General features: G+C 48.1%; 13 non-coding genes across 13 annotated transcripts; all 13 read left to right on the top strand.

The window, feature by feature from the left end:
- The first annotated feature begins 121 nt into the window (after positions 1-121).
- LOC127980367 (U5 spliceosomal RNA) lies at positions 122-236 on the top strand. Its single transcript, XR_008159395.1, has one exon. It is a non-coding gene; the product is annotated as a U5 spliceosomal RNA (small nuclear RNA).
- A 1,464-nt stretch (positions 237-1,700) lies between these two features.
- Positions 1,701-1,815, top strand: LOC127980366 (U5 spliceosomal RNA). Its single transcript, XR_008159394.1, has one exon. It is a non-coding gene; the product is annotated as a U5 spliceosomal RNA (small nuclear RNA).
- Positions 1,816-3,741: 1,926 nt separating this feature from the next.
- LOC127980973 (U5 spliceosomal RNA) lies at positions 3,742-3,856 on the top strand. Its single transcript, XR_008159969.1, has one exon. It is a non-coding gene; the product is annotated as a U5 spliceosomal RNA (small nuclear RNA).
- Positions 3,857-5,786: 1,930 nt separating this feature from the next.
- LOC127980365 (U5 spliceosomal RNA) lies at positions 5,787-5,901 on the top strand. The gene has a single exon (XR_008159393.1). It is a non-coding gene; the product is annotated as a U5 spliceosomal RNA (small nuclear RNA).
- Positions 5,902-7,830: 1,929 nt separating this feature from the next.
- On the top strand, positions 7,831-7,945 carry LOC127980364 (U5 spliceosomal RNA). The gene has a single exon (XR_008159392.1). It is a non-coding gene; the product is annotated as a U5 spliceosomal RNA (small nuclear RNA).
- A 1,464-nt stretch (positions 7,946-9,409) lies between these two features.
- LOC127980362 (U5 spliceosomal RNA) lies at positions 9,410-9,524 on the top strand. The gene has a single exon (XR_008159390.1). It is a non-coding gene; the product is annotated as a U5 spliceosomal RNA (small nuclear RNA).
- A 1,925-nt stretch (positions 9,525-11,449) lies between these two features.
- On the top strand, positions 11,450-11,564 carry LOC127980361 (U5 spliceosomal RNA). Its single transcript, XR_008159389.1, has one exon. It is a non-coding gene; the product is annotated as a U5 spliceosomal RNA (small nuclear RNA).
- A 1,457-nt stretch (positions 11,565-13,021) lies between these two features.
- On the top strand, positions 13,022-13,136 carry LOC127981031 (U5 spliceosomal RNA). Its single transcript, XR_008160024.1, has one exon. It is a non-coding gene; the product is annotated as a U5 spliceosomal RNA (small nuclear RNA).
- A 1,926-nt stretch (positions 13,137-15,062) lies between these two features.
- Positions 15,063-15,177, top strand: LOC127981030 (U5 spliceosomal RNA). The gene has a single exon (XR_008160023.1). It is a non-coding gene; the product is annotated as a U5 spliceosomal RNA (small nuclear RNA).
- Positions 15,178-17,101: 1,924 nt separating this feature from the next.
- Positions 17,102-17,216, top strand: LOC127981029 (U5 spliceosomal RNA). Its single transcript, XR_008160022.1, has one exon. It is a non-coding gene; the product is annotated as a U5 spliceosomal RNA (small nuclear RNA).
- A 1,928-nt stretch (positions 17,217-19,144) lies between these two features.
- Positions 19,145-19,259, top strand: LOC127981028 (U5 spliceosomal RNA). Its single transcript, XR_008160021.1, has one exon. It is a non-coding gene; the product is annotated as a U5 spliceosomal RNA (small nuclear RNA).
- Positions 19,260-21,186: 1,927 nt separating this feature from the next.
- Positions 21,187-21,301, top strand: LOC127980360 (U5 spliceosomal RNA). The gene has a single exon (XR_008159388.1). It is a non-coding gene; the product is annotated as a U5 spliceosomal RNA (small nuclear RNA).
- A 1,929-nt stretch (positions 21,302-23,230) lies between these two features.
- Positions 23,231-23,345, top strand: LOC127981026 (U5 spliceosomal RNA). The gene has a single exon (XR_008160020.1). It is a non-coding gene; the product is annotated as a U5 spliceosomal RNA (small nuclear RNA).
- The last annotated feature ends 498 nt before the right edge of the window (positions 23,346-23,843 follow it).

Raw genomic sequence — 23,843 nt, 5'->3', positions numbered from 1 at the left:
GGAGTGGGGGGGGGGGGGTGCTGACGAAACACATGTGGGCAGGCGTTGTCACCCTTGATGACCCTTGGCGAGCGTAGTAGTTTAACAGAGGCAGCGCACAGGCCCGAGCGTTTGGAGACACAGCTCGAGTTTCTCTTCATTGTCGCATAAATCTTTCGCCTTTTACTAAAGATTTCCGTGGAGGGGAACTTTTGCGAGTGACCTGTATTTTTGGGTGCTCTGCTCACTGCAGAGCTACATCGAAATGTCAAGAGCAGAATCAGTTTGACCGTCCGCCAGCATGCTGCGAGAGGGCTTGCCACTGGTCATCGTCTGAATGGGCACTCTCTGCGTTTGACCACTTCGTGTTTATTTAGCCGGATGGGAAGGCAGCGTTTTCTTGTACGTGACGGGATGCAAATTCTTGAAGGCTCTCTTTAGTGACGGGTCTGAACAAAGATCTCATCTGCTCCTCTAGCCCTATCGGCGACTCGTGCACTTCGAGTCTTCTTACTGACGGCGCAAGTTGCTGAATGCCTGCTGCGTTGGTGGTATAGTGGTGAGCATCGTTCGGAAGACGAAAAGAACCAGCTCTCCCCGTCGGGGAATCGAACCCCTGTCTTCCGCGTGACAGGCGGAGATACTGTCCACTATACTAACGAGGAGCCGTGCATGCTGCCGTTTCTCCCCCAACCGACGGCACTGCACTGACATAACTAAACAATGCATGGCTTCTTCTGACGCAGACCCAGCCCTAGCACCGTAAAATTTCTGATGGACCCATCATTAGCTGAAGTCGCATAACACTTGGAACACTACCCGTAGCAGGGGTCATTGTTTGGACTCTTTTTTTTTTTTTTTTTTTTTTTTTAAATTGCGCTTTAAACAAAAAGTATTGCGTCAATGCAACTGAACAACATTAATTAGGAACACAGTGCGTCAAAAAGCAAAATGACAGTTAAAGGCATTTCGTTATTGAACTCTTTGATGACATCATTCAGCTAAGTTCAGTTTTAAATAGTATCTGTGCAATAATTTGCAATCAAGTCAACGATATCTCTGTACATGAAGTGTCCCAAGCTCCGCCTGCCAGAGGCGACAGAGGCAAGAAACCAAAACTCGATCGGTGAAAAGATGGAGAAAAAACCCGGTGAGAAACCAGGCTCAGTCGGGGAGACAGTTCTCCCCTTGTCAGACGAAACCAGTAGATCAGCTCCAGGCTGCAGGAATGTCAGACTGTGCAGAAGAATCATCTGTTTCCTGTGGTCTTGTCCAGGTGGTCTTTACAGGGGATTTGTATCTGCGGCTCATCTAGTTGTCACGGTCTCCGCTGTGTTTCTGGGCCATAGAGGTCCTTTCTAGGTGTTGATCCACCATCTTCTCTGGATACGGACTGGATCCGGGTGACTGAAGCGGTTACAGACTGGATCTGGTGGCTACGGTGACCTCGGAATAAGGGATTTCTTTAAAATACTTTTTTTTTCATATAAGATTTTATCCAACTTTTCAGATAGAGGCATGAGAAAGAGATTGCCTTGATTGGGCTTTTGGTTATTGGTGGGCCGAGGGGACTTTTTTGAGTTTTACTCCTCCGTTTTGGAGTGGGGGGGGGGGGGGGTGCTGACGAAACACATGTGGGCAGGCGTTGTCACCCTTGATGACCCTTGGCGAGCGTAGTAGTTTAACAGAGGCAGCGCACAGGCCCGAGCGTTTGGAGACACAGCTCGAGTTTCTCTTCATTGTCGCATAAATCTTTCGCCTTTTACTAAAGATTTCCGTGGAGGGGAACTTTTGCGAGTGACCTGTATTTTTGGGTGCTCTGCTCACTGCAGAGCTACATCGAAATGTCAAGAGCAGAATCAGTTTGACCGTCCGCCAGCATGCTGCGAGAGGGCTTGCCACTGGTCATCGTCTGAATGGGCACTCTCTGCGTTTGACCACTTCGTGTTTATTTAGCCGGATGGGAAGGCAGCGTTTTCTTGTACGTGACGGGATGCAAATTCTTGAAGGCTCTCTTTAGTGACGGGTCTGAACAAAGATCTCATCTGCTCCTCTAGCCCTATCGGCGACTCGTGCACTTCGAGTCTTCTTACTGACGGCGCAAGTTGCTGAATGCCTGCTGCGTTGGTGGTATAGTGGTGAGCATAGCTGCCTTCCAAGCAGTTGACCCGGGTTCGATTCCCGGCCAACGCATGTCCTTTGGCTCGGGCTGACGTCGAAGCAGAACTCCCTCTGTGACCTGTGCCTCCACCCAAAACTTTTGGATGGAATAATATCGGATGGACCCATCATTAGCTGAAGTCGCATAACACTTGCAACACTACCCGTAGCAGGGGTCATTGTTTGGACTCTTTTTTTTTTTTTTTTTTTTTAAATTGCGCTTTAAACAAAAAGTATTGTGTCAATGCAACTGAACAACATTAATTAGGAACACAGTGCGTCAATAAAGCTGCTGACTTCCACCTGCGTTGGTGGTATAGTGGTGAGCATAGCTGCCTTCCAAGCAGTTGACCCGGGTTCGATTCCCGGCCAACGCATGTCCTTTGGCTCGGGCTGACGTCGAAGCAGAACTCCTTCTGTGACCTGCGACTCCAACCAAAAATTTTGGATGGATCGTTCGGAAGACGAAAAGAACCAGCTCTCCCCGTCGGGGAATCGAACCCCGGTCTTCCGCGTGACAGGCGGAGATACTGTCCACTATACTAACGAGGAGCCGTGCATGCTGCCGTTTCTCCCCCAACCGACGGCACTGCACTGACATAACTAAACAATGCATGGCTTCTTCTGACGCAGACCCAGCCCTAGCACCGTAAAATTTCTGATGGACCCATCATTAGCTGAAGTCGCATAACACTTGGAACACTACCCGTAGCAGGGGTCATTGTTTGGACTCTTTTTTTTTTTTTTTTTTTTTTAAATTGCGCTTTAAACAAAAAGTATTGCGTCAATGCAACTGAACAACATTAATTAGGAACACAGTGCGTCAAAAAGCAAAATGACAGTTAAAGGCATTTCGTTATTGAACTCTTTGATGACATCATTCAGCTAAGTTCAGTTTTAAATAGTATCTGTGCAATAATTTGCAATCAAGTCAACGATATCTCTGTACATGAAGTGTCCCAAGCTCCGCCTGCCAGAGGCGACAGAGGCAAGAAACCAAAACTCGATCGGTGAAAAGATGGAGAAAAAACCCGGTGAGAAACCAGGCTCAGTCGGGGAGACAGTTCTCCCCTTGTCAGACGAAACCAGTAGATCAGCTCCAGGCTGCAGGAATGTCAGACTGTGCAGAAGAATCATCTGTTTCCTGTGGTCTTGTCCAGGTGGTCTTTACAGGGGATTTGTATCTGCGGCTCATCTAGTTGTCACGGTCTCCGCTGTGTTTCTGGGCCATAGAGGTCCTTTCTAGGTGTTGATCCACCATCTTCTCTGGATACGGACTGGATCCGGGTGACTGAAGCGGTTACAGACTGGATCTGGTGGCTACGGTGACCTCGGAATAAGGGATTTCTTTAAAATACTTTTTTTTTCATATAAGATTTTATCCAACTTTTCAGATAGAGGCATGAGAAAGAGATTGCCTTGATTGGGCTTTTGGTTATTGGTGGGCCGAGGGGACTTTTTTGAGTTTTACTCCTCCGTTTTGGAGTGGGGGGGGGGGGGTGCTGACGAAACACATGTGGGCAGGCGTTGTCACCCTTGATGACCCTTGGCGAGCGTAGTAGTTTAACAGAGGCAGCGCACAGGCCCGAGCGTTTGGAGACACAGCTCGAGTTTCTCTTCATTGTCGCATAAATCTTTCGCCTTTTACTAAAGATTTCCGTGGAGGGGAACTTTTGAGAGTGACCTGTATTTTGGGTGCTCTGCTCACTGCAGAGCTACATCGAAATGTCAAGAGCAGAATCAGTTTGACCGTCCGCCAGCATGCTGCGAGAGGGCTTGCCACTGGTCATCGTCTGAATGGGCACTCTCTGCGTTTGACCACTTCGTGTTTATTTAGCCGGATGGGAAGGCAGCGTTTTCTTGTACGTGACGGGATGCAAATTCTTGAAGGCTCTCTTTAGTGACGGGTCTGAACAAAGATCTCATCTGCTCCTCTAGCCCTATCGGCGACTCGTGCACTTCGAGTCTTCTTACTGACGGCGCAAGTTGCTGAATGCCTGCTGCGTTGGTGGTATAGTGGTGAGCATAGCTGCCTTCCAAGCAGTTGACCCGGGTTCGATTCCCGGCCAACGCATGTCCTTTGGCTCGGGCTGACGTCGAAGCAGAACTCCCTCTGTGACCTGTGCCTCCACCCAAAACTTTTGGATGGAATAATATCGGATGGACCCATCATTAGCTGAAGTCGCATAACACTTGCAACACTACCCGTAGCAGGGGTCATTGTTTGGACTCTTTTTTTTTTTTTTTTTTTTTAAATTGCGCTTTAAACAAAAAGTATTGTGTCAATGCAACTGAACAACATTAATTAGGAACACAGTGCGTCAATAAAGCTGCTGACTTCCACCTGCGTTGGTGGTATAGTGGTGAGCATAGCTGCCTTCCAAGCAGTTGACCCGGGTTCGATTCCCGGCCAACGCATGTCCTTTGGCTCGGGCTGACGTCGAAGCAGAATTCCTTCTGTGACCTGCGACTCCAACCAAAAATTTTGGATGGATCGTTCGGAAGACGAAAAGAACCAGCTCTCCCCGTCGGGGAATCGAACCCCGGTCTTCCGCGTGACAGGCGGAGATACTGTCCACTATACTAACGAGGAGCCGTGCATGCTGCCGTTTCTCCCCCAACCGACGGCACTGCACTGACATAACTAAACAATGCATGGCTTCTTCTGACGCAGACCCAGCCCTAGCACCGTAAAATTTCTGATGGACCCATCATTAGCTGAAGTCGCATAACACTTGGAACACTACCCGTAGCAGGGGTCATTGTTTGGACTCTTTTTTTTTTTTTTTTTTTTTTAAATTGCGCTTTAAACAAAAAGTATTGCGTCAATGCAACTGAACAACATTAATTAGGAACACAGTGCGTCAAAAAGCAAAATGACAGTTAAAGGCATTTCGTTATTGAACTCTTTGATGACATCATTCAGCTAAGTTCAGTTTTAAATAGTATCTGTGCAATAATTTGCAATCAAGTCAACGATATCTCTGTACATGAAGTGTCCCAAGCTCCGCCTGCCAGAGGCGACAGAGGCAAGAAACCAAAACTCGATCGGTGAAAAGATGGAGAAAAAACCCGGTGAGAAACCAGGCTCAGTCGGGGAGACAGTTCTCCCCTTGTCAGACGAAACCAGTAGATCAGCTCCAGGCTGCAGGAATGTCAGACTGTGCAGAAGAATCATCTGTTTCCTGTGGTCTTGTCCAGGTGGTCTTTACAGGGGATTTGTATCTGCGGCTCATCTAGTTGTCACGGTCTCCGCTGTGTTTCTGGGCCATAGAGGTCCTTTCTAGGTGTTGATCCACCATCTTCTCTGGATACGGACTGGATCCGGGTGACTGAAGCGGTTACAGACTGGATCTGGTGGCTACGGTGACCTCGGAATAAGGGATTTCTTTAAAATACTTTTTTTTTCATATAAGATTTTATCCAACTTTTCAGATAGAGGCATGAGAAAGAGATTGCCTTGATTGGGCTTTTGGTTATTGGTGGGCCGAGGGGACTTTTTTGAGTTTTACTCCTCCGTTTTGGAGTGGGGGGGGGGGGGTGCTGCTGACGAAACACATGTGGGCAGGCGTTGTCACCCTTGATGACCCTTGGCGAGCGTAGTAGTTTAACAGAGGCAGCGCACAGGCCCGAGCGTTTGGAGACACAGCTCGAGTTTCTCTTCATTGTCGCATAAATCTTTCGCCTTTTACTAAAGATTTCCGTGGAGGGGAACTTTTGCGAGTGACCTGTATTTTTGGGTGCTCTGCTCACTGCAGAGCTACATCGAAATGTCAAGAGCAGAATCAGTTTGACCGTCCGCCAGCATGCTGCGAGAGGGCTTGCCACTGGTCATCGTCTGAATGGGCACTCTCTGCGTTTGACCACTTCGTGTTTATTTAGCCGGATGGGAAGGCAGCGTTTTCTTGTACGTGACGGGATGCAAATTCTTGAAGGCTCTCTTTAGTGACGGGTCTGAACAAAGATCTCATCTGCTCCTCTAGCCCTATCGGCGACTCGTGCACTTCGAGTCTTCTTACTGACGGCGCAAGTTGCTGAATGCCTGCTGCGTTGGTGGTATAGTGGTGAGCATAGCTGCCTTCCAAGCAGTTGACCCGGGTTCGATTCCCGGCCAACGCATGTCCTTTGGCTCGGGCTGACGTCGAAGCAGAACTCCCTCTGTGACCTGTGCCTCCACCCAAAACTTTTGGATGGAATAATATCGGATGGACCCATCATTAGCTGAAGTCGCATAACACTTGCAACACTACCCGTAGCAGGGGTCATTGTTTGGACTCTTTTTTTTTTTTTTTTTTTTTTAAATTGCGCTTTAAACAAAAAGTATTGTGTCAATGCAACTGAACAACATTAATTAGGAACACAGTGCGTCAATAAAGCTGCTGACTTCCACCTGCGTTGGTGGTATAGTGGTGAGCATAGCTGCCTTCCAAGCAGTTGACCCGGGTTCGATTCCCGGCCAACGCATGTCCTTTGGCTCGGGCTGACGTCGAAGCAGAATTCCTTCTGTGACCTGCGACTCCAACCAAAAATTTTGGATGGATCGTTCGGAAGACGAAAAGAACCAGCTCTCCCCGTCGGGGAATCGAACCCCGGTCTTCCGCGTGACAGGCGGAGATACTGTCCACTATACTAACGAGGAGCCGTGCATGCTGCCGTTTCTCCCCCAACCGACGGCACTGCACTGACATAACTAAACAATGCATGGCTTCTTCTGACGCAGACCCAGCCCTAGCACCGTAAAATTTCTGATGGACCCATCATTAGCTGAAGTCGCATAACACTTGGAACACTACCCGTAGCAGGGGTCATTGTTTGGACTCTTTTTTTTTTTTTTTTTTTTTTAAATTGCGCTTTAAACAAAAAGTATTGCGTCAATGCAACTGAACAACATTAATTAGGAACACAGTGCGTCAAAAAGCAAAATGACAGTTAAAGGCATTTCGTTATTGAACTCTTTGATGACATCATTCAGCTAAGTTCAGTTTTAAATAGTATCTGTGCAATAATTTGCAATCAAGTCAACGATATCTCTGTACATGAAGTGTCCCAAGCTCCGCCTGCCAGAGGCGACAGAGGCAAGAAACCAAAACTCGATCGGTGAAAAGATGGAGAAAAAACCCGGTGAGAAACCAGGCTCAGTCGGGGAGACAGTTCTCCCCTTGTCAGACGAAACCAGTAGATCAGCTCCAGGCTGCAGGAATGTCAGACTGTGCAGAAGAATCATCTGTTTCCTGTGGTCTTGTCCAGGTGGTCTTTACAGGGGATTTGTATCTGCGGCTCATCTAGTTGTCACGGTCTCCGCTGTGTTTCTGGGCCATAGAGGTCCTTTCTAGGTGTTGATCCACCATCTTCTCTGGATACGGACTGGATCCGGGTGACTGAAGCGGTTACAGACTGGATCTGGTGGCTACGGTGACCTCGGAATAAGGGATTTCTTTAAAATACTTTTTTTTTCATATAAGATTTTATCCAACTTTTCAGATAGAGGCATGAGAAAGAGATTGCCTTGATTGGGCTTTTGGTTATTGGTGGGCCGAGGGGACTTTTTTGAGTTTTACTCCTCCGTTTTGGAGTGGGGGGGGGGGGGGTGCTGACGAAACACATGTGGGCAGGCGTTGTCACCCTTGATGACCCTTGGCGAGCGTAGTAGTTTAACAGAGGCAGCGCACAGGCCCGAGCGTTTGGAGACACAGCTCGAGTTTCTCTTCATTGTCGCATAAATCTTTCGCCTTTTACTAAAGATTTCCGTGGAGGGGAACTTTTGCGAGTGACCTGTATTTTTGGGTGCTCTGCTCACTGCAGAGCTACATCGAAATGTCAAGAGCAGAATCAGTTTGACCGTCCGCCAGCATGCTGCGAGAGGGCTTGCCACTGGTCATCGTCTGAATGGGCACTCTCTGCGTTTGACCACTTCGTGTTTATTTAGCCGGATGGGAAGGCAGCGTTTTCTTGTACGTGACGGGATGCAAATTCTTGAAGGCTCTCTTTAGTGACGGGTCTGAACAAAGATCTCATCTGCTCCTCTAGCCCTATCGGCGACTCGTGCACTTCGAGTCTTCTTACTGACGGCGCAAGTTGCTGAATGCCTGCTGCGTTGGTGGTATAGTGGTGAGCATCGTTCGGAAGACGAAAAGAACCAGCTCTCCCCGTCGGGGAATCGAACCCCTGTCTTCCGCGTGACAGGCGGAGATACTGTCCACTATACTAACGAGGAGCCGTGCATGCTGCCGTTTCTCCCCCAACCGACGGCACTGCACTGACATAACTAAACAATGCATGGCTTCTTCTGACGCAGACCCAGCCCTAGCACCGTAAAATTTCTGATGGACCCATCATTAGCTGAAGTCGCATAACACTTGGAACACTACCCGTAGCAGGGGTCATTGTTTGGACTCTTTTTTTTTTTTTTTTTTTTTTAAATTGCGCTTTAAACAAAAAGTATTGCGTCAATGCAACTGAACAACATTAATTAGGAACACAGTGCGTCAAAAAGCAAAATGACAGTTAAAGGCATTTCGTTATTGAACTCTTTGATGACATCATTCAGCTAAGTTCAGTTTTAAATAGTATCTGTGCAATAATTTGCAATCAAGTCAACGATATCTCTGTACATGAAGTGTCCCAAGCTCCGCCTGCCAGAGGCGACAGAGGCAAGAAACCAAAACTCGATCGGTGAAAAGATGGAGAAAAAACCCGGTGAGAAACCAGGCTCAGTCGGGGAGACAGTTCTCCCCTTGTCAGACGAAACCAGTAGATCAGCTCCAGGCTGCAGGAATGTCAGACTGTGCAGAAGAATCATCTGTTTCCTGTGGTCTTGTCCAGGTGGTCTTTACAGGGGATTTGTATCTGCGGCTCATCTAGTTGTCACGGTCTCCGCTGTGTTTCTGGGCCATAGAGGTCCTTTCTAGGTGTTGATCCACCATCTTCTCTGGATACGGACTGGATCCGGGTGACTGAAGCGGTTACAGACTGGATCTGGTGGCTACGGTGACCTCGGAATAAGGGATTTCTTTAAAATACTTTTTTTTTCATATAAGATTTTATCCAACTTTTCAGATAGAGGCATGAGAAAGAGATTGCCTTGATTGGGCTTTTGGTTATTGGTGGGCCGAGGGGACTTTTTTGAGTTTTACTCCTCCGTTTTGGAGTGGGGGGGGGGGGGGGTGCTGCTGACGAAACACATGTGGGCAGGCGTTGTCACCCTTGATGACCCTTGGCGAGCGTAGTAGTTTAACAGAGGCAGCGCACAGGCCCGAGCGTTTGGAGACACAGCTCGAGTTTCTCTTCATTGTCGCATAAATCTTTCGCCTTTTACTAAAGATTTCCGTGGAGGGGAACTTTTGCGAGTGACCTGTATTTTTGGGTGCTCTGCTCACTGCAGAGCTACATCGAAATGTCAAGAGCAGAATCAGTTTGACCGTCCGCCAGCATGCTGCGAGAGGGCTTGCCACTGGTCATCGTCTGAATGGGCACTCTCTGCGTTTGACCACTTCGTGTTTATTTAGCCGGATGGGAAGGCAGCGTTTTCTTGTACGTGACGGGATGCAAATTCTTGAAGGCTCTCTTTAGTGACGGGTCTGAACAAAGATCTCATCTGCTCCTCTAGCCCTATCGGCGACTCGTGCACTTCGAGTCTTCTTACTGACGGCGCAAGTTGCTGAATGCCTGCTGCGTTGGTGGTATAGTGGTGAGCATAGCTGCCTTCCAAGCAGTTGACCCGGGTTCGATTCCCGGCCAACGCATGTCCTTTGGCTCGGGCTGACGTCGAAGCAGAACTCCCTCTGTGACCTGTGCCTCCACCCAAAACTTTTGGATGGAATAATATCGGATGGACCCATCATTAGCTGAAGTCGCATAACACTTGCAACACTACCCGTAGCAGGGGTCATTGTTTGGACTCTTTTTTTTTTTTTTTTTTTTTAAATTGCGCTTTAAACAAAAAGTATTGTGTCAATGCAACTGAACAACATTAATTAGGAACACAGTGCGTCAATAAAGCTGCTGACTTCCACCTGCGTTGGTGGTATAGTGGTGAGCATAGCTGCCTTCCAAGCAGTTGACCCGGGTTCGATTCCCGGCCAACGCATGTCCTTTGGCTCGGGCTGACGTCGAAGCAGAATTCCTTCTGTGACCTGCGACTCCAACCAAAAATTTTGGATGGATCGTTCGGAAGACGAAAAGAACCAGCTCTCCCCGTCGGGGAATCGAACCCCGGTCTTCCGCGTGACAGGCGGAGATACTGTCCACTATACTAACGAGGAGCCGTGCATGCTGCCGTTTCTCCCCCAACCGACGGCACTGCACTGACATAACTAAACAATGCATGGCTTCTTCTGACGCAGACCCAGCCCTAGCACCGTAAAATTTCTGATGGACCCATCATTAGCTGAAGTCGCATAACACTTGGAACACTACCCGTAGCAGGGGTCATTGTTTGGACTCTTTTTTTTTTTTTTTTTTTTTTAAATTGCGCTTTAAACAAAAAGTATTGCGTCAATGCAACTGAACAACATTAATTAGGAACACAGTGCGTCAAAAAGCAAAATGACAGTTAAAGGCATTTCGTTATTGAACTCTTTGATGACATCATTCAGCTAAGTTCAGTTTTAAATAGTATCTGTGCAATAATTTGCAATCAAGTCAACGATATCTCTGTACATGAAGTGTCCCAAGCTCCGCCTGCCAGAGGCGACAGAGGCAAGAAACCAAAACTCGATCGGTGAAAAGATGGAGAAAAAACCCGGTGAGAAACCAGGCTCAGTCGGGGAGACAGTTCTCCCCTTGTCAGACGAAACCAGTAGATCAGCTCCAGGCTGCAGGAATGTCAGACTGTGCAGAAGAATCATCTGTTTCCTGTGGTCTTGTCCAGGTGGTCTTTACAGGGGATTTGTATCTGCGGCTCATCTAGTTGTCACGGTCTCCGCTGTGTTTCTGGGCCATAGAGGTCCTTTCTAGGTGTTGATCCACCATCTTCTCTGGATACGGACTGGATCCGGGTGACTGAAGCGGTTACAGACTGGATCTGGTGGCTACGGTGACCTCGGAATAAGGGATTTCTTTAAAATACTTTTTTTTTCATATAAGATTTTATCCAACTTTTCAGATAGAGGCATGAGAAAGAGATTGCCTTGATTGGGCTTTTGGTTATTGGTGGGCCGAGGGGACTTTTTTGAGTTTTACTCCTCCGTTTTGGAGTGGGGGGGGGGGTGCTGACGAAACACATGTGGGCAGGCGTTGTCACCCTTGATGACCCTTGGCGAGCGTAGTAGTTTAACAGAGGCAGCGCACAGGCCCGAGCGTTTGGAGACACAGCTCGAGTTTCTCTTCATTGTCGCATAAATCTTTCGCCTTTTACTAAAGATTTCCGTGGAGGGGAACTTTTGCGAGTGACCTGTATTTTTGGGTGCTCTGCTCACTGCAGAGCTACATCGAAATGTCAAGAGCAGAATCAGTTTGACCGTCCGCCAGCATGCTGCGAGAGGGCTTGCCACTGGTCATCGTCTGAATGGGCACTCTCTGCGTTTGACCACTTCGTGTTTATTTAGCCGGATGGGAAGGCAGCGTTTTCTTGTACGTGACGGGATGCAAATTCTTGAAGGCTCTCTTTAGTGACGGGTCTGAACAAAGATCTCATCTGCTCCTCTAGCCCTATCGGCGACTCGTGCACTTCGAGTCTTCTTACTGACGGCGCAAGTTGCTGAATGCCTGCTGCGTTGGTGGTATAGTGGTGAGCATCGTTCGGAAGACGAAAAGAACCAGCTCTCCCCGTCGGGGAATCGAACCCCTGTCTTCCGCGTGACAGGCGGAGATACTGTCCACTATACTAACGAGGAGCCGTGCATGCTGCCGTTTCTCCCCCAACCGACGGCACTGCACTGACATAACTAAACAATGCATGGCTTCTTCTGACGCAGACCCAGCCCTAGCACCGTAAAATTTCTGATGGACCCATCATTAGCTGAAGTCGCATAACACTTGGAACACTACCCGTAGCAGGGGTCATTGTTTGGACTCTTTTTTTTTTTTTTTTTTTTTTAAATTGCGCTTTAAACAAAAAGTATTGCGTCAATGCAACTGAACAACATTAATTAGGAACACAGTGCGTCAAAAAGCAAAATGACAGTTAAAGGCATTTCGTTATTGAACTCTTTGATGACATCATTCAGCTAAGTTCAGTTTTAAATAGTATCTGTGCAATAATTTGCAATCAAGTCAACGATATCTCTGTACATGAAGTGTCCCAAGCTCCGCCTGCCAGAGGCGACAGAGGCAAGAAACCAAAACTCGATCGGTGAAAAGATGGAGAAAAAACCCGGTGAGAAACCAGGCTCAGTCGGGGAGACAGTTCTCCCCTTGTCAGACGAAACCAGTAGATCAGCTCCAGGCTGCAGGAATGTCAGACTGTGCAGAAGAATCATCTGTTTCCTGTGGTCTTGTCCAGGTGGTCTTTACAGGGGATTTGTATCTGCGGCTCATCTAGTTGTCACGGTCTCCGCTGTGTTTCTGGGCCATAGAGGTCCTTTCTAGGTGTTGATCCACCATCTTCTCTGGATACGGACTGGATCCGGGTGACTGAAGCGGTTACAGACTGGATCTGGTGGCTACGGTGACCTCGGAATAAGGGATTTCTTTAAAATACTTTTTTTTTCATATAAGATTTTATCCAACTTTTCAGATAGAGGCATGAGAAAGAGATTGCCTTGATTGGGCTTTTGGTTATTGGTGGGCCGAGGGGACTTTTTTGAGTTTTACTCCTCCGTTTTGGAGTGGGGGGGGGGGGTGCTGACGAAACACATGTGGGCAGGCGTTGTCACCCTTGATGACCCTTGGCGAGCGTAGTAGTTTAACAGAGGCAGCGCACAGGCCCGAGCGTTTGGAGACACAGCTCGAGTTTCTCTTCATTGTCGCATAAATCTTTCGCCTTTTACTAAAGATTTCCGTGGAGGGGAACTTTTGCGAGTGACCTGTATTTTGGGTGCTCTGCTCACTGCAGAGCTACATCGAAATGTCAAGAGCAGAATCAGTTTGACCGTCCGCCAGCATGCTGCGAGAGGGCTTGCCACTGGTCATCGTCTGAATGGGCACTCTCTGCGTTTGACCACTTCGTGTTTATTTAGCCGGATGGGAAGGCAGCGTTTTCTTGTACGTGACGGGATGCAAATTCTTGAAGGCTCTCTTTAGTGACGGGTCTGAACAAAGATCTCATCTGCTCCTCTAGCCCTATCGGCGACTCGTGCACTTCGAGTCTTCTTACTGACGGCGCAAGTTGCTGAATGCCTGCTGCGTTGGTGGTATAGTGGTGAGCATAGCTGCCTTCCAAGCAGTTGACCCGGGTTCGATTCCCGGCCAACGCATGTCCTTTGGCTCGGGCTGACGTCGAAGCAGAACTCCCTCTGTGACCTGTGCCTCCACCCAAAACTTTTGGATGGAATAATATCGGATGGACCCATCATTAGCTGAAGTCGCATAACACTTGCAACACTACCCGTAGCAGGGGTCATTGTTTGGACTCTTTTTTTTTTTTTTTTTTTTTAAATTGCGCTTTAAACAAAAAGTATTGTGTCAATGCAACTGAACAACATTAATTAGGAACACAGTGCGTCAATAAAGCTGCTGACTTCCACCTGCGTTGGTGGTATAGTGGTGAGCATAGCTGCCTTCCAAGCAGTTGACCCGGGTTCGATTCCCGGCCAACGCATGTCCTTTGGCTCGGGCTGACGTCGAAGCAGAACTCCTTCTGTGACCTGCGACTCCAACCAAAAATTTTGGATGGATCGTTCGGAAGACGAAAAGAACCAGCTCTCCCCGTCGGGGAATCGAACCCCGGTCTTCCGCGTGACAGGCGGAGATACTGTCCACTATACTAACGAGGAGCCGTGCATGCTGCCGTTTCTCCCCCAACCGACGGCACTGCACTGACATAACTAAACAATGCATGGCTTCTTCTGACGCAGACCCAGCCCTAGCACCGTAAAATTTCTGATGGACCCATCATTAGCTGAAGTCGCATAACACTTGGAACACTACCCGTAGCAGGGGTCATTGTTTGGACTCTTTTTTTTTTTTTTTTTTTTTTAAATTGCGCTTTAAACAAAAAGTATTGCGTCAATGCAACTGAACAACATTAATTAGGAACACAGTGCGTCAAAAAGCAAAATGACAGTTAAAGGCATTTCGTTATTGAACTCTTTGATGACATCATTCAGCTAAGTTCAGTTTTAAATAGTATCTGTGCAATAATTTGCAATCAAGTCAACGATATCTCTGTACATGAAGTGTCCCAAGCTCCGCCTGCCAGAGGCGACAGAGGCAAGAAACCAAAACTCGATCGGTGAAAAGATGGAGAAAAAACCCGGTGAGAAACCAGGCTCAGTCGGGGAGACAGTTCTCCCCTTGTCAGACGAAACCAGTAGATCAGCTCCAGGCTGCAGGAATGTCAGACTGTGCAGAAGAATCATCTGTTTCCTGTGGTCTTGTCCAGGTGGTCTTTACAGGGGATTTGTATCTGCGGCTCATCTAGTTGTCACGGTCTCCGCTGTGTTTCTGGGCCATAGAGGTCCTTTCTAGGTGTTGATCCACCATCTTCTCTGGATACGGACTGGATCCGGGTGACTGAAGCGGTTACAGACTGGATCTGGTGGCTACGGTGACCTCGGAATAAGGGATTTCTTTAAAATACTTTTTTTTCATATAAGATTTTATCCAACTTTTCAGATAGAGGCATGAGAAAGAGATTGCCTTGATTGGGCTTTTGGTTATTGGTGGGCCGAGGGGACTTTTTTGAGTTTTACTCCTCCGTTTTGGAGTGGGGGGGGGGGGGGTGCTGACGAAACACATGTGGGCAGGCGTTGTCACCCTTGATGACCCTTGGCGAGCGTAGTAGTTTAACAGAGGCAGCGCACAGGCCCGAGCGTTTGGAGACACAGCTCGAGTTTCTCTTCATTGTCGCATAAATCTTTCGCCTTTTACTAAAGATTTCCGTGGAGGGGAACTTTTGCGAGTGACCTGTATTTTGGGTGCTCTGCTCACTGCAGAGCTACATCGAAATGTCAAGAGCAGAATCAGTTTGACCGTCCGCCAGCATGCTGCGAGAGGGCTTGCCACTGGTCATCGTCTGAATGGGCACTCTCTGCGTTTGACCACTTCGTGTTTATTTAGCCGGATGGGAAGGCAGCGTTTTCTTGTACGTGACGGGATGCAAATTCTTGAAGGCTCTCTTTAGTGACGGGTCTGAACAAAGATCTCATCTGCTCCTCTAGCCCTATCGGCGACTCGTGCACTTCGAGTCTTCTTACTGACGGCGCAAGTTGCTGAATGCCTGCTGCGTTGGTGGTATAGTGGTGAGCATAGCTGCCTTCCAAGCAGTTGACCCGGGTTCGATTCCCGGCCAACGCATGTCCTTTGGCTCGGGCTGACGTCGAAGCAGAACTCCCTCTGTGACCTGTGCCTCCACCCAAAACTTTTGGATGGAATAATATCGGATGGACCCATCATTAGCTGAAGTCGCATAACACTTGCAACACTACCCGTAGCAGGGGTCATTGTTTGGACTCTTTTTTTTTTTTTTTTTTTTAAATTGCGCTTTAAACAAAAAGTATTGTGTCAATGCAACTGAACAACATTAATTAGGAACACAGTGCGTCAATAAAGCTGCTGACTTCCACCTGCGTTGGTGGTATAGTGGTGAGCATAGCTGCCTTCCAAGCAGTTGACCCGGGTTCGATTCCCGGCCAACGCATGTCCTTTGGCTCGGGCTGACGTCGAAGCAGAATTCCTTCTGTGACCTGCGACTCCAACCAAAAATTTTGGATGGATCGTTCGGAAGACGAAAAGAACCAGCTCTCCCCGTCGGGGAATCGAACCCCGGTCTTCCGCGTGACAGGCGGAGATACTGTCCACTATACTAACGAGGAGCCGTGCATGCTGCCGTTTCTCCCCCAACCGACGGCACTGCACTGACATAACTAAACAATGCATGGCTTCTTCTGACGCAGACCCAGCCCTAGCACCGTAAAATTTCTGATGGACCCATCATTAGCTGAAGTCGCATAACACTTGGAACACTACCCGTAGCAGGGGTCATTGTTTGGACTCTTTTTTTTTTTTTTTTTTTTTTAAATTGCGCTTTAAACAAAAAGTATTGCGTCAATGCAACTGAACAACATTAATTAGGAACACAGTGCGTCAAAAAGCAAAATGACAGTTAAAGGCATTTCGTTATTGAACTCTTTGATGACATCATTCAGCTAAGTTCAGTTTTAAATAGTATCTGTGCAATAATTTGCAATCAAGTCAACGATATCTCTGTACATGAAGTGTCCCAAGCTCCGCCTGCCAGAGGCGACAGAGGCAAGAAACCAAAACTCGATCGGTGAAAAGATGGAGAAAAAACCCGGTGAGAAACCAGGCTCAGTCGGGGAGACAGTTCTCCCCTTGTCAGACGAAACCAGTAGATCAGCTCCAGGCTGCAGGAATGTCAGACTGTGCAGAAGAATCATCTGTTTCCTGTGGTCTTGTCCAGGTGGTCTTTACAGGGGATTTGTATCTGCGGCTCATCTAGTTGTCACGGTCTCCGCTGTGTTTCTGGGCCATAGAGGTCCTTTCTAGGTGTTGATCCACCATCTTCTCTGGATACGGACTGGATCCGGGTGACTGAAGCGGTTACAGACTGGATCTGGTGGCTACGGTGACCTCGGAATAAGGGATTTCTTTAAAATACTTTTTTTTTCATATAAGATTTTATCCAACTTTTCAGATAGAGGCATGAGAAAGAGATTGCCTTGATTGGGCTTTTGGTTATTGGTGGGCCGAGGGGACTTTTTTGAGTTTTACTCCTCCGTTTTGGAGTGGGGGGGGGGGGTGCTGACGAAACACATGTGGGCAGGCGTTGTCACCCTTGATGACCCTTGGCGAGCGTAGTAGTTTAACAGAGGCAGCGCACAGGCCCGAGCGTTTGGAGACACAGCTCGAGTTTCTCTTCATTGTCGCATAAATCTTTCGCCTTTTACTAAAGATTTCCGTGGAGGGGAACTTTTGCGAGTGACCTGTATTTTGGGTGCTCTGCTCACTGCAGAGCTACATCGAAATGTCAAGAGCAGAATCAGTTTGACCGTCCGCCAGCATGCTGCGAGAGGGCTTGCCACTGGTCATCGTCTGAATGGGCACTCTCTGCGTTTGACCACTTCGTGTTTATTTAGCCGGATGGGAAGGCAGCGTTTTCTTGTACGTGACGGGATGCAAATTCTTGAAGGCTCTCTTTAGTGACGGGTCTGAACAAAGATCTCATCTGCTCCTCTAGCCCTATCGGCGACTCGTGCACTTCGAGTCTTCTTACTGACGGCGCAAGTTGCTGAATGCCTGCTGCGTTGGTGGTATAGTGGTGAGCATAGCTGCCTTCCAAGCAGTTGACCCGGGTTCGATTCCCGGCCAACGCATGTCCTTTGGCTCGGGCTGACGTCGAAGCAGAACTCCCTCTGTGACCTGTGCCTCCACCCAAAACTTTTGGATGGAATAATATCGGATGGACCCATCATTAGCTGAAGTCGCATAACACTTGCAACACTACCCGTAGCAGGGGTCATTGTTTGGACTCTTTTTTTTTTTTTTTTTTTTTAAATTGCGCTTTAAACAAAAAGTATTGTGTCAATGCAACTGAACAACATTAATTAGGAACACAGTGCGTCAATAAAGCTGCTGACTTCCACCTGCGTTGGTGGTATAGTGGTGAGCATAGCTGCCTTCCAAGCAGTTGACCCGGGTTCGATTCCCGGCCAACGCATGTCCTTTGGCTCGGGCTGACGTCGAAGCAGAACTCCTTCTGTGACCTGCGACTCCAACCAAAAATTTTGGATGGATCGTTCGGAAGACGAAAAGAACCAGCTCTCCCCGTCGGGGAATCGAACCCCGGTCTTCCGCGTGACAGGCGGAGATACTGTCCACTATACTAACGAGGAGCCGTGCATGCTGCCGTTTCTCCCCCAACCGACGGCACTGCACTGACATAACTAAACAATGCATGGCTTCTTCTGACGCAGACCCAGCCCTAGCACCGTAAAATTTCTGATGGACCCATCATTAGCTGAAGTCGCATAACACTTGGAACACTACCCGTAGCAGGGGTCATTGTTTGGACTCTTTTTTTTTTTTTTTTTTTTTTAAATTGCGCTTTAAACAAAAAGTATTGCGTCAATGCAACTGAACAACATTAATTAGGAACACAGTGCGTCAAAAAGCAAAATGACAGTTAAAGGCATTTCGTTATTGAACTCTTTGATGACATCATTCAGCTAAGTTCAGTTTTAAATAGTATCTGTGCAATAATTTGCAATCAAGTCAACGATATCTCTGTACATGAAGTGTCCCAAGCTCCGCCTGCCAGAGGCGACAGAGGCAAGAAACCAAAACTCGATCGGTGAAAAGATGGAGAAAAAACCCGGTGAGAAACCAGGCTCAGTCGGGGAGACAGTTCTCCCCTTGTCAGACGAAACCAGTAGATCAGCTCCAGGCTGCAGGAATGTCAGACTGTGCAGAAGAATCATCTGTTTCCTGTGGTCTTGTCCAGGTGGTCTTTACAGGGGATTTGTATCTGCGGCTCATCTAGTTGTCACGGTCTCCGCTGTGTTTCTGGGCCATAGAGGTCCTTTCTAGGTGTTGATCCACCATCTTCTCTGGATACGGACTGGATCCGGGTGACTGAAGCGGTTACAGACTGGATCTGGTGGCTACGGTGACCTCGGAATAAGGGATTTCTTTAAAATACTTTTTTTTCATATAAGATTTTATCCAACTTTTCAGATAGAGGCATGAGAAAGAGATTGCCTTGATTGGGCTTTTGGTTATTGGTGGGCCGAGGGGACTTTTTTGAGTTTTACTCCTCCGTTTTGGAGTGGGGGGGGGGGGGGGGTGCTGACGAAACACATGTGGGCAGGCGTTGTCACCCTTGATGACCCTTGGCGAGCGTAGTAGTTTAACAGAGGCAGCGCACAGGCCCGAGCGTTTGGAGACACAGCTCGAGTTTCTCTTCATTGTCGCATAAATCTTTCGCCTTTTACTAAAGATTTCCGTGGAGGGGAACTTTTGCGAGTGACCTGTATTTTGGGTGCTCTGCTCACTGCAGAGCTACATCGAAATGTCAAGAGCAGAATCAGTTTGACCGTCCGCCAGCATGCTGCGAGAGGGCTTGCCACTGGTCATCGTCTGAATGGGCACTCTCTGCGTTTGACCACTTCGTGTTTATTTAGCCGGATGGGAAGGCAGCGTTTTCTTGTACGTGACGGGATGCAAATTCTTGAAGGCTCTCTTTAGTGACGGGTCTGAACAAAGATCTCATCTGCTCCTCTAGCCCTATCGGCGACTCGTGCACTTCGAGTCTTCTTACTGACGGCGCAAGTTGCTGAATGCCTGCTGCGTTGGTGGTATAGTGGTGAGCATAGCTGCCTTCCAAGCAGTTGACCCGGGTTCGATTCCCGGCCAACGCATGTCCTTTGGCTCGGGCTGACGTCGAAGCAGAACTCCCTCTGTGACCTGTGCCTCCACCCAAAACTTTTGGATGGAATAATATCGGATGGACCCATCATTAGCTGAAGTCGCATAACACTTGCAACACTACCCGTAGCAGGGGTCATTGTTTGGACTCTTTTTTTTTTTTTTTTTTTTAAATTGCGCTTTAAACAAAAAGTATTGTGTCAATGCAACTGAACAACATTAATTAGGAACACAGTGCGTCAATAAAGCTGCTGACTTCCACCTGCGTTGGTGGTATAGTGGTGAGCATAGCTGCCTTCCAAGCAGTTGACCCGGGTTCGATTCCCGGCCAACGCATGTCCTTTGGCTCGGGCTGACGTCGAAGCAGAATTCCTTCTGTGACCTGCGACTCCAACCAAAAATTTTGGATGGATCGTTCGGAAGACGAAAAGAACCAGCTCTCCCCGTCGGGGAATCGAACCCCGGTCTTCCGCGTGACAGGCGGAGATACTGTCCACTATACTAACGAGGAGCCGTGCATGCTGCCGTTTCTCCCCCAACCGACGGCACTGCACTGACATAACTAAACAATGCATGGCTTCTTCTGACGCAGACCCAGCCCTAGCACCGTAAAATTTCTGATGGACCCATCATTAGCTGAAGTCGCATAACACTTGGAACACTACCCGTAGCAGGGGTCATTGTTTGGACTCTTTTTTTTTTTTTTTTTTTTTTAAATTGCGCTTTAAACAAAAAGTATTGCGTCAATGCAACTGAACAACATTAATTAGGAACACAGTGCGTCAAAAAGCAAAATGACAGTTAAAGGCATTTCGTTATTGAACTCTTTGATGACATCATTCAGCTAAGTTCAGTTTTAAATAGTATCTGTGCAATAATTTGCAATCAAGTCAACGATATCTCTGTACATGAAGTGTCCCAAGCTCCGCCTGCCAGAGGCGACAGAGGCAAGAAACCAAAACTCGATCGGTGAAAAGATGGAGAAAAAACCCGGTGAGAAACCAGGCTCAGTCGGGGAGACAGTTCTCCCCTTGTCAGACGAAACCAGTAGATCAGCTCCAGGCTGCAGGAATGTCAGACTGTGCAGAAGAATCATCTGTTTCCTGTGGTCTTGTCCAGGTGGTCTTTACAGGGGATTTGTATCTGCGGCTCATCTAGTTGTCACGGTCTCCGCTGTGTTTCTGGGCCATAGAGGTCCTTTCTAGGTGTTGATCCACCATCTTCTCTGGATACGGACTGGATCCGGGTGACTGAAGCGGTTACAGACTGGATCTGGTGGCTACGGTGACCTCGGAATAAGGGATTTCTTTAAAATACTTTTTTTTTCATATAAGATTTTATCCAACTTTTCAGATAGAGGCATGAGAAAGAGATTGCCTTGATTGGGCTTTTGGTTATTGGTGGGCCGAGGGGACTTTTTTGAGTTTTACTCCTCCGTTTTGGAGTGGGGGGGGGGGGGGTGCTGACGAAACACATGTGGGCAGGCGTTGTCACCCTTGATGACCCTTGGCGAGCGTAGTAGTTTAACAGAGGCAGCGCACAGGCCCGAGCGTTTGGAGACACAGCTCGAGTTTCTCTTCATTGTCGCATAAATCTTTCGCCTTTTACTAAAGATTTCCGTGGAGGGGAACTTTTGCGAGTGACCTGTATTTTTGGGTGCTCTGCTCACTGCAGAGCTACATCGAAATGTCAAGAGCAGAATCAGTTTGACCGTCCGCCAGCATGCTGCGAGAGGGCTTGCCACTGGTCATCGTCTGAATGGGCACTCTCTGCGTTTGACCACTTCGTGTTTATTTAGCCGGATGGGAAGGCAGCGTTTTCTTGTACGTGACGGGATGCAAATTCTTGAAGGCTCTCTTTAGTGACGGGTCTGAACAAAGATCTCATCTGCTCCTCTAGCCCTATCGGCGACTCGTGCACTTCGAGTCTTCTTACTGACGGCGCAAGTTGCTGAATGCCTGCTGCGTTGGTGGTATAGTGGTGAGCATAGCTGCCTTCCAAGCAGTTGACCCGGGTTCGATTCCCGGCCAACGCATGTCCTTTGGCTCGGGCTGACGTCGAAGCAGAACTCCCTCTGTGACCTGTGCCTCCACCCAAAACTTTTGGATGGAATAATATCGGATGGACCCATCATTAGCTGAAGTCGCATAACACTTGCAACACTACCCGTAGCAGGGGTCATTGTTTGGACTCTTTTTTTTTTTTTTTTTTTTTAAATTGCGCTTTAAACAAAAAGTATTGTGTCAATGCAACTGAACAACATTAATTAGGAACACAGTGCGTCAATAAAGCTGCTGACTTCCACCTGCGTTGGTGGTATAGTGGTGAGCATAGCTGCCTTCCAAGCAGTTGACCCGGGTTCGATTCCCGGCCAACGCATGTCCTTTGGCTCAGGCTGACGTCGAAGCAGAACTCCTTCTGTGACCTGCGACTCCAACCAAAAATTTTGGATGGATCGTTCGGAAGACGAAAAGAACCAGCTCTCCCCGTCGGGGAATCGAACCCCGGTCTTCCGCGTGACAGGCGGAGATACTGTCCACTATACTAACGAGGAGCCGTGCATGCTGCCGTTTCTCCCCCAACCGACGGCACTGCACTGACATAACTAAACAATGCATGGCTTCTTCTGACGCAGACCCAGCCCTAGCACCGTAAAATTTCTGATGGACCCATCATTAGCTGAAGTCGCATAACACTTGGAACACTACCCGTAGCAGGGGTCATTGTTTGGACTCTTTTTTTTTTTTTTTTTTTTTTAAATTGCGCTTTAAACAAAAAGTATTGCGTCAATGCAACTGAACAACATTAATTAGGAACACAGTGCGTCAAAAAGCAAAATGACAGTTAAAGGCATTTCGTTATTGAACTCTTTGATGACATCATTCAGCTAAGTTCAGTTTTAAATAGTATCTGTGCAATAATTTGCAATCAAGTCAACGATATCTCTGTACATGAAGTGTCCCAAGCTCCGCCTGCCAGAGGCGACAGAGGCAAGAAACCAAAACTCGATCGGTGAAAAGATGGAGAAAAAACCCGGTGAGAAACCAGGCTCAGTCGGGGAGACAGTTCTCCCCTTGTCAGACGAAACCAGTAGATCAGCTCCAGGCTGCAGGAATGTCAGACTGTGCAGAAGAATCATCTGTTTCCTGTGGTCTTGTCCAGGTGGTCTTTACAGGGGATTTGTATCTGCGGCTCATCTAGTTGTCACGGTCTCCGCTGTGTTTCTGGGCCATAGAGGTCCTTTCTAGGTGTTGATCCACCATCTTCTCTGGATACGGACTGGATCCGGGTGACTGAAGCGGTTACAGACTGGATCTGGTGGCTACGGTGACCTCGGAATAAGGGATTTCTTTAAAATACTTTTTTTTTCATATAAGATTTTATCCAACTTTTCAGATAGAGGCATGAGAAAGAGATTGCCTTGATTGGGCTTTTGGTTATTGGTGGGCCGAGGGGACTTTTTTGAGTTTTACTCCTCCGTTTTGGAGTGGGGGGGGGGGGGGGGTGCTGACGAAACACATGTGGGCAGGCGTTGTCACCCTTGATGACCCTTGGCGAGCGTAGTAGTTTAACAGAGGCAGCGCACAGGCCCGAGCGTTTGGAGACACAGCTCGAGTTTCTCTTCATTGTCGCATAAATCTTTCGCCTTTTACTAAAGATTTCCGTGGAGGGGAACTTTTGCGAGTGACCTGTATTTTGGGTGCTCTGCTCACTGCAGAGCTACATCGAAATGTCAAGAGCAGAATCAGTTTGACCGTCCGCCAGCATGCTGCGAGAGGGCTTGCCACTGGTCATCGTCTGAATGGGCACTCTCTGCGTTTGACCACTTCGTGTTTATTTAGCCGGATGGGAAGGCAGCGTTTTCTTGTACGTGACGGGATGCAAATTCTTGAAGGCTCTCTTTAGTGACGGGTCTGAACAAAGATCTCATCTGCTCCTCTAGCCCTATCGGCGACTCGTGCACTTCGAGTCTTCTTACTGACGGCGCAAGTTGCTGAATGCCTGCTGCGTTGGTGGTATAGTGGTGAGCATAGCTGCCTTCCAAGCAGTTGACCCGGGTTCGATTCCCGGCCAACGCATGTCCTTTGGCTCGGGCTGACGTCGAAGCAGAACTCCCTCTGTGACCTGTGCCTCCACCCAAAACTTTTGGATGGAATAATATCGGATGGACCCATCATTAGCTGAAGTCGCATAACACTTGCAACACTACCCGTAGCAGG

Source organism: Carassius gibelio, chromosome B19, assembly GCF_023724105.1.
Source record: "Carassius gibelio isolate Cgi1373 ecotype wild population from Czech Republic chromosome B19, carGib1.2-hapl.c, whole genome shotgun sequence".
In the NCBI taxonomy this organism is placed as follows: Eukaryota; Metazoa; Chordata; class Actinopteri; order Cypriniformes; family Cyprinidae; genus Carassius; species Carassius gibelio.
This window is presented reverse-complemented; position numbering and strand designations above follow the sequence as displayed.